The sequence below is a fragment of the Euprymna scolopes genome, chromosome 5 (genome assembly GCF_053919585.1).
Source record: "Euprymna scolopes isolate OS-2025 chromosome 5, ASM5391958v1, whole genome shotgun sequence".
NCBI lineage: Eukaryota > Metazoa > Mollusca > Cephalopoda > Sepiida > Sepiolidae > Euprymna > Euprymna scolopes.
Genome location: NC_136486.1, coordinates 172608816 through 172618990, shown reverse-complemented (window position 1 = coordinate 172618990; position 10175 = coordinate 172608816). Strand labels below are relative to the sequence as shown.

Below are 10175 nucleotides of genomic sequence, written 5' to 3'. Positions count from 1 at the left end.
ACTATTCTGAAACTTTACCTAACAATGTAAAAAAAAATAAGGGAAAAAGATATGTATGAACAATAAATATTTCTTCAGTTAAATAAATTGATAAAGCTGTTGTAGATTCCTAGGACTTCCTGTATAAATTATACTTCCTGTATAAATTATACTGTAAATCTTTAAATAAGGAATAAATATTTATTCAAACCATAATTATTGAAACAGTATTTTACTGCAGAAAAAACGGTTATGGGGAGAAGGATTAACTATTTTGAACCTTCACCTAAATAGCGATTTAATGAAAAAAAATGTAATGGTCTTGTATCTTTTTTTTTATAATTTGTTTTAAAATAAAAAATAAAAAACTTTGATACCGCTATTGTAAGAATCATGCCGAAAGCCATTCTTAATATGGGGAGGGGGGTTAACTATTCTGAAACTTCACCTAACAATGTAATAAAAATAATGGAAAAAATATATGTATGAACAATAAATATTTCTTCAGTTAAATAAAATATACTGAAAATCTTTAAATAGGAAATAAATAAGTGTTTTATTTCATATTAAAAAAAAATTGTTGTGTCCCTGTCGGTGGGCATTAGAAGATGATGAATGCCTGTAAAAGAAGCAAAATAAAACAGACAAAACATAAATAATAACTATGTAAACAACGTGAAGATGTATAAATGTTACAAAATTAATCGATTCGGCATTAAATAACACGAAAAAGGATTGATATGCCGTAAAACAAAAACAAAATAGAACAAGACGTAAAACTCTGTGTTACTGTTACTCAGTGTATTTGCGAATGGTGACTTTGGTTATTTATTTAATAAAGTCATTTTTGACTTTTGTAACATTTATTTCGAAACCTTCTTTTTGTTATGTAAGGCTTACTCAAAAGTAAAAAAAAAAAAGTGGCACAGTAAAAAAAACAAACAAAAAAAACGAACTCGTAACGTTAAATGTAAAAAATATATTTATTACTGAATAAAATAAAATAAGCGTTCCGTATTCACTACAATAATAAGCAGAAGACATCGTTAAAAATATAAGTAAAATACTATTTAAACTGTGGAACGATACCTTCTATACATAATTATCTTTAAAATAATCCAGAACCATAAAAAGACAGTTCATATATATTTTTTTGTTGTTGTTCGGGAAGTTTTGGAAAATAAAAGAGGTTAATGATTTTTTAACTAATAAAGAGTGAACAATAAAGGGAGATAATTCACATTAATTAATGTTTGCGATGATGATGACGCGTTTCATTAATTAATGTTTGCGATGATGATGAGGTGACACCGTACGGACAAGCAGATTAATATATAGATAATAATAATAATAATAATAATAATAATAATAATAATAATAATAATAATAATAATAATAATAATAATTTTATCATAGTTGTCTGTTCTACGTATCAGATTTAAAATCCAAAATTACTAATTGAATAGCGTAAATCGTTCAGTAGAAGCCACTCCTAACAGCAAAGTCTAAATTATCGTTATATGATCCTTAAACTTACACATTTAGAATGTGTAATGGGCGGAGAGAGAATAAACGCTATTTCTACTAGACAAGGAATATTTTAATTAAGGCAGAGATTTTAAAACAGCAACCTGGACTTTTGTTTGTGCCTCAAATATTTTTGCCAAGCAAGTAAGAATCTGCTCCAAAAAAGAAGGAAAATCTAATAAAACTCCACACAAATTACCTTCCCTTGATAAAACCAAGAAGTGTTCTAGACAGATGGTGAACGAACGGTAAATAATTTTCTTATTAAAAGGGTTTCTTCTCTGTAAAAATTGTCGTCAGTATTTAAAATGTGACCAGAATATCACAAAAGTAATAAAAATTGTAACCAACAATGCCATTTTGATCCCATATAAAAATTATCGCTTAAACATGGAAGGAGAACCTATCCTCAAATATTTTCTTAAACTTGAAATAGAGAAACGCATGTATATTAATAAATCACACTAAACCATTGTTTTATTTTTATCGATCTGTATCTGTTCATGTCTTTTGTGTATAGGTGATAGTACACGCACCTCCCATATACGTGAGAGTTCCCTACATTCGAACCACAGGTAAAAAAAAAAAAATTCTGCGTTTGGTGTTGCCACAAACACCACAATATGAAAAATGTCTAATACAAATAACACAAACCGTAGGACGCATAAGAAAGATCTGGAAATCATAATCAGTAGGTTCTCCCTATGTATTTTGCCCCATTTCTAATTTCAGAAACACAAATAACACAGACACAGAACAGGAAACTGTAGTGTTATCATAGAACTGCTTTCATACGCGTAACAAGGAAATCATGGCGTATGAATATTGATGTAAACCGCCTAATGCATATCGTATTCGATAACACGGCGTAGACCTCTACACACATACCTTCTATCTCTCTTCCTATGTAAATATGTAATAAAGTTCTATATCAAATAAAACCACAACTTGGTTATCAATTACTTATAATAACACACATAAAATAACGACATGGTGGCAGCGTTGGGATCCGAACCCACGCCTCCGAAGAGACTGGTGCCTCAAACCAGATAAACACTAAGAAACACGCACCAAATATAACAAGACATGGTCGTGAAATCCATAGGCCAAACAGATTTAAACAATAAAAATCTGAACAATGTGTACTACTTTTCTTCCTTCTGGTAAGGTGGATGTAGTGTTATCATAGAACTACTTTCATACGCGTAACAAGGAAATCATGGCGTATGAATATTGATGTAAACCGCCTAATACATATCGTATTCGATAACATGGCAGGACTGCGGTTGAGGGAGGCACTCAACAAAGTGACAAAATTAAATGAACAACAACAGGCGATCACGTTTAGGAATGGAAAAGGTCTCCTTCACTATTTACGGCACAAAATATTTGGAACTTATGACTTAAGTGATCTGACCCAGGAAGAAGGCGATTTGATATTGTCAGTGTTTTACAAGTGTTCAGGCCTTGATGTATCATCGATCATCTTGCTTTCTCAGCTGAAAAGCTACTCTCCAGAAAAAGCTTTAACAATGATGAAGGACATTATGAAACATGACCAAACATTTAGCAAGCAAAGCAAACGCAGCTACCTCAATCATCTGGCCTGCACACTATTGCATTTAGATCTTTGTGAAACAGACCCAGCTGAGATGGAATTGTCCATGATACCAAAGGTTGAACTTGTGCATATATGTGTCCAACATCCGCAGTTGATGCATTCAGATTTTGTCAGATTATCTCCTTTGGCTCAATTGATGAGAAAATGTTTGCTAAGTGTTTTGCTGGAAATTTTAGTAAAACTCCATGACAATGGGCAACTAGCCTACACAACAGCACTGGAATTGCTGCAGGTGAAAGGGTCTCTGGAGATTTACAGAAATGCTCACATAAAAGAGTTTATTGAATTATTACTGCAAGATACAAAACGAATAAACATATTTCCAGAAATATATAATCTTCTAGTAAATATCTACCTTCAACGACTCTGCAAGTGGGAAGCTCCTGGGAGATTGCTCCACACACTAGTCCGTCCAAGATACACTTGCCCCAGGGTGTTGGGCATTTTGCTGTGCGTCATGCATGGTTGGAGTTTCTGCCTCCATTTCAAGGCGCTAAATCCTATCAGACAGTGTGTCATTACCTCCGATCTCCAGCAGAGATTCATCAGCAGCAATCTATCGCGTGTCCCTGTATCAATTGTAACGAAGATCTCCTCAAACTCCAGTCTTTGCTGTGTTCTCCATATGCCAAGGAAACCCTTTTTCAAACAGTAGAGATTGCATTTGAGTCAACAGCCTCAGTCTCTGGCCGCAGCAGCAGTAGTCGTCCCTCTAATGGGGAATTCCACAACAGTCGACTGCCATTAGATTTGTTATGTAAGATCAGCATTGACGTATGTGATGCCCTTGATACCATAGTTGCAGACTACCCACATATTTTGGCTGAGTTCTGTGCATCAATGCTTGACTCACAACCAGAAACGTGGAAATATTTAATGACAAAGTTTCATGATATTCTCACTACTGACAGTCAAGACAAACAACTTTACCGTTCTGTATTCCAAGATTTGCTTTCCAAAATGGTAAACAAAGTATAGACAGCAGACCTTTTTACTTCTGATTCCACCCGATACGATATGTATTAGGCGGTTTACATCAATATTCATACGCCATGATTTCCTTGCTACGCGTATGAAAGTAGTTCTATGATAACACACCAGGATCTTAAGCCATGATATCTAAATGGATTTTGGTATAGAACAAGTGCACACTACTAGTTATAATACAAGGAAAACTGGAGACGGCAGAAGGCATGGAATTAATCAACCAAACGGAGATGAAGGCACTTAATAAATAACTGTGTTAGTGCCTGTAACCTGAGAAGGTCACACTTTCCCTATCACTTGAACATTTTAGAAACTATCTATATTATATCATTGACACAATTATTATTTAAAACAAAGAGAACATCATTTAGGACTTAATGTAGTTTCTATCTGATCCTTTTCTTGTTTTTCCACTTGCCCTCCGCCGCATTTCAATCTCATATTTATTTTTGTAATTAATCGTTATGAAACCCCATCTTGGCTATGTTGAGCGAGGTTAGAAACCAGTCAGCAAGCTTTTCACTTTTTATTTTTTTATTAATTTTTTCAAGGTGGTCACCAATTATCAAGGCCCGGAAGCCACTCAGGGATAAGGGTTATTGCAAGTACAGTACGTTAGTGCGGCTATTTAATAAAGTGTCTACTTAAGGGGGCGGTTCATCAGGAATTTGTTTACGTTGAACTTGAAGACATCCAGGTTCTAATCAGGTGGGAAGCAGGCAGACGGAACAGAGTTTCACAGGCGTGTAGTTCTAAGAAAGAAGCCCTGTTCATGGAATCTACCTTTTGATTAAAGCACAGATAAAGAGTGGGGCAAATTATTGACAGTGGATTCTGCTAGACGAGTGTTTTTCGTAAAAGATTGGCGAGGGGGGACCAGATATTGGAGTTCAGACGAGCACCTGCCATGGAAATAACGGTAACAACCAAGATAGGCTCGCAGCGTCTCATTTGTTCTTCTGTCAAGTCAGGATAGGCTGTTTTAGCAGCTCCTGCTCAGATATGGCAGCAGTATTCCATCCTTGGACGTACTTGGCTTTTATATAGATAGGGAATTGCATCAGAAGTGAGATATATTCTGGAGCGGTAGAAGGATCCCACCATCTTTCCAGCGACCTTGACAACAGACTTGATGTACGTGTTCCATTTCAGATCAGGAGTAAAGGTCAAAGCCAGAAGTTTGTCAAAATATGGGGCTTCTCCTGCACGAGAACCATCCATTTCAATTGATGCAAGGTGGGGGATCAGAGCGTTGATGATGTAAAGATAGGTGTTTGGTTTTAGATGCATTAAAGTTAACCAGCCACGTCATCCCCCACTGAACCACGCGCTCGAGATCAAAGGGGAGAGAATCAGAGAGAACTTTGTCATTTACAGCCTTTGATGTGTTGTCGTAAGTGGTCGTGTCATCAGCATATATGTCAACGAATGATTTAAGTATGTGTTTAGGGAGATCATTGATGTATATCAGGAAGAGAGTTGGACCCAGGATTGACCCCCGAATGAATACTGCAGTCCTCTGATTTTTGTCCATCGACCACTACTCTTATGAGCCTATCACAGAGAAATAATTTAATAATAGAGAAAACATTTTCAGTTATATAGTAGCTTGAAATCTTGTGAAGTAGGCCTTTATACTATACCTCGACCTTTGATATATCAAGAGCAATTGCCCTAGAAAGGAAGCCTTTGTCAAGAGATTCACTAATCTTATGAGATATAATCGTCAGAACATCTGCGATAGATCTTGCAGAACGGAAACCATATTGCGTGTCATTAAGAAGGTTATTTCTGCTGAGGTAGTTGTCTATTTCTCTATTTAATATGGATTCCAGTAACTTATAACACACAGGAGATTTATTGGTCTGTACTGAGAGGGAGATGACTTATCACCTGAATTCTTAAATATAGGTCATACTAATGAGGTTTCCAGGGTGTTGGATAGCACTTATCCTTAAGGCAACGCTTCAAGAGTTTCGTAAGTATGGGAGAAAGTTCTGGTTGAAGCTTTTTTAACACAATAATTAGGATGCCGTCAGGGCCAGTTGCTTTGCTGGAATCAAGGTTCGTGATTAGCTTGGCGACCTCATGCACAGATATTTGTGTGTTACCTAGCGGGTTCTGTCTTATAGAAAGAAATATGGGGAGTTGATTGTCTTGGTCGCATAGTGTAGAATTAGCTGCAAAGTTCTTTGCAAATAGTTTGGCCTTGTCTGACGCTGACGAGATGACCTCTGGTCCACTGATAATGGTTGGGATATAACGCACACTTCTGTTCAGGATCCTATTTGTTATTTGCCAAATCTACTGGGAACCAAGCCGCTGATTAGCTACTTTGGATATAACAGACTGGGCATATAGCTCTCTTGCATTTTTTATTACTCTTTTAAAGTGGTTGCTGGCGTTCCTGAAAGCAGCTTTAGTCTGAGTGCATCTATTACGTTGGTAGCTATGGAAAAAGTGATTTCTGTGCATAATGGCAGCAGCTTATTCTGGGGAGAACAATGGCTGGCTGTTAGGTTTTTGTTGGAATTTTTTAGATGGTATGAATTGGCCTATGCCTACAATTAACCATTCGATCAGGTCTGATACAATAGAGGACACATCCCTTTTAAAGATGGAATGCAGAGGTAGATCAGATATGAATGTACGGAAGCTTTCCCAGTTAGCCATAGAGTATCGGTATATAGTACGGTGGAGGGGTACGTCTGAGGACTTATTACATTTCATTTTTATCTTAACTGATACGACGGAGTGGTCGGAGGATTTTAGAGGAGAAAGAACGGAACATGAACATAGCTCTGGGGAAGTTGAGAGAAAAAGGTTTAGGAGGCTTGCATATTGACCTGTAGTAGCGGGCACACGGGTGGGCTCGCGAACAATCTGAGTGAGGTCATAAGCAATGGCAAAATCATGACAGAACGCCTCTTTATCGTCTGTCTCATTTGAGTGGGTCAGCCATTTCACGTTATGGACGTTAGAGTCACCACAGATGTGAATGTTAGCCGAGGGATCTGCGGACAGGATGTGGTCTATTTTCTCAGATATACGTACACTCTTAAAGATAGTAACTCCACTGTTATGGGGCCGATAGAGAGCAAATATAAATGCAGTGGTGTAAGCAAGTGCAATCCGGAAGGTAAATTAGGATCTTCTCTAGAGAAACCATCTACGGGAAACCATCTTAAATGTAGGCACATAATCCATGCCCATGGCGATCTTGGTGGTCAGATTTAGATGTTAGAGTATCCTTTAAATATGAACTCATCTAGGAAATTGGTCGCCCCTATTCCAGTTTCGCTTAGAAAGAATATGTCCGCTTTCGTCTCCTGTAATTGAGTTTCAACATCTGGAAGGTTGGAACGTAGAACCCTGATGTTGGAGAAGGAAACATGATAGTAGGGGTCTACGTTGGAAGATAGGGGTTCTAGGTCTATTTGAGTTTTTTTTTTCTGGAGATATTTCTTGTTGAGGTTTAGGGATTTGTGGAACAGGCCGGCATACTTGGTTAGAGCAGGATAGAGATAAAGTAGGAGAGAAAAGGAGAGGATTGGTTTTGTGTGTAGCACATGATAAGGTAAAGCCGTAACAATTATCCACTAGCATGGCATCCAGAGGCCCCACCAGAGACTACATCATGGTCAAGAATCCATTCACAAAATGGCAATACAACAGCCCCAGTAATTTGCGCCTGCTGATAGGACAGGCTCCTAAGTGGTTAATCCAAGGTTCGGGTACCTGAATATCAGGCGTATAACGTCAGCCCAGACGAAACGTTTACCTCCACCACCCTTACTAGTGACATGGCCACAAGGATAGACATAGATACAGAAACATTTTCGACATCTCAGACTACTGTTCACGAAGTACTACCGACCTGGAAAGCAGCTTTTTCTTCACCCTTTGTCGGAAAAATCACCCATTGTAATGAGGACTGAGGGACAAAAAAAGAAGAAACGAGAGTTACTGGGGCTGCCGATAACACATCCACTATATTATCTTTTCTCCATTAACAAAACGGGGGATAGGTACAAGGAACTTATTAATATATACTTAGTATTATAAGTCCGGTGCTCAATTATCAATTCAGGACGCTTTTTGAAGATAATCTTCCTTCCCATATTAATGTGGGGATGTTTTTGTCGTTATCTATCTAGGGTGTGAATCATTTGAGCTTCACCCTATAATTACCATCCAATAATTAACTTTTATCAATTTGTGAAGTCGACTTAATATTTATTTACATTTGAGTTCAGATAATTATTCAAGGTTTTAATTTGGGGGGTTATTTATCATGGTAAATAAATTCGGTCTGTACATAGCTAATATATATATATATATATATATATATATATATATATATATATATATATATATATACTATGAAATAATGGATGGTCACTTTTTAGGGACAGCATCATCAGTATCACCACTCATTACTATACTTAATTTAATATCTCCATTCAAATACGATATAAGTAAAGTAGTAACTCAACACTCTTGGTTTAGGAGTTGTGTTCTACTTTGCTTGACTCGTTAATTAGACATATATCTGTAATTGTTTTCTAGCGGCCTCAAGCACTTGTCGCAGTGGTAATCCCAAGCGTTTGTCGCGTAGTTGTTATTATTGTTATTATTATTATTATTATTATTATTATTATTATTATTATTATTATTATTATTATTATTTTTACTATTGTTATTATTATTATTATTATTATTATTATTATTATTATTGTTATTATTATTATTAATATGATTATCATCATTATTATAATTATCATTTTCATCATTATCATTATTATTATCATTATCATTATCAATATTGGTAACATTATCATTATTATTATAATGTCATTATAATTATCATTATTATTATCATTATCATTATTATAATGATTATTATTATCATTATTATTATTATCATTATCATTATCATTATCATTATTTATGTCATTATCATTATAATTATTATTATTATCCTTTTCCTTATCATTATCATTATCATTATCATTTTCATTATTATTATCATTGTCATTGCCATTATTATTATCATTATCATTATTATTATCCTTATCATTATCATTATTATTATCATTTTCATTATTATTATCAGTATTATTATAATTGTTACCATTATCATCATTATCATTATCATTATTATTAATATTATCATTGTTATTATCATTAACATTATCATTATTATTATTATTATCATTATTATTATCATTGTTATTATCATTATCATTTACGTTATCATTATTATTATCATTATCATCATTATTATCATTATCATTATTTTTATCATTAATATTACTATCATTATTATTATCATTATTATTATCATTGTTATTATTATGATTATCATTATTATTACCATTATTATTCTCATTATTATTATTTTTATCATTATTATTATCATTATTATCATTATTATTATCATTATCACTATTATTATCATTAGGTTTATTATTATCATTATTATCATCATTATTAACCTTATTATTATCATTAATATTATCATTATTATTCTCATCATTATTATCATTATTATTATCATTATTATTATCATTATTATTATCAATATCATTTTTATCGTTATCATTTTTATTATTATCATTACTATTATCATTATTATTAGCATTTTGTGTCTGACTGTTGTTATTGCTGAGTTTATAACAAATATACACACGCTATCAGCGCTTTGGATTTTCAGTCCTTCAGGACAGTTTTTGGAAGTACTTAAACATTGCCATGGATCCGAATTTTCTACGCCCATTTGCCAAATCTTTATGTTACACGCCTCCTTCAAATTCCAGTTTTATCTCCTTTTTCAAGTTTTCATAACTCGGCCTTCCCACGACATTTACATTATCTGGCATTGTGTGCCTTTCTCTTTGTTTCAATTATTATTATTATTATTATTATTATTATTATTATTATTATTATTATTATTATTAGTGTTGTTGGTGTTGTTGTAGTTTTTATTATTATTATTTGTATTATTATTATTGCTATTATTATTTTTTATTGTTGTTGTTGTTTTTGTTATTTTTTATTA

At 34.1% G+C, this 10175-nt stretch overlaps 1 pseudogene; it reads left to right on the top strand.

Annotated features, from left to right (window-relative positions):
• The first annotated feature begins 2777 nt into the window (after positions 1-2777).
• LOC145277108 (uncharacterized) lies at positions 2778-4128 on the top strand (annotated as a pseudogene).
• The last annotated feature ends 6047 nt before the right edge of the window (positions 4129-10175 follow it).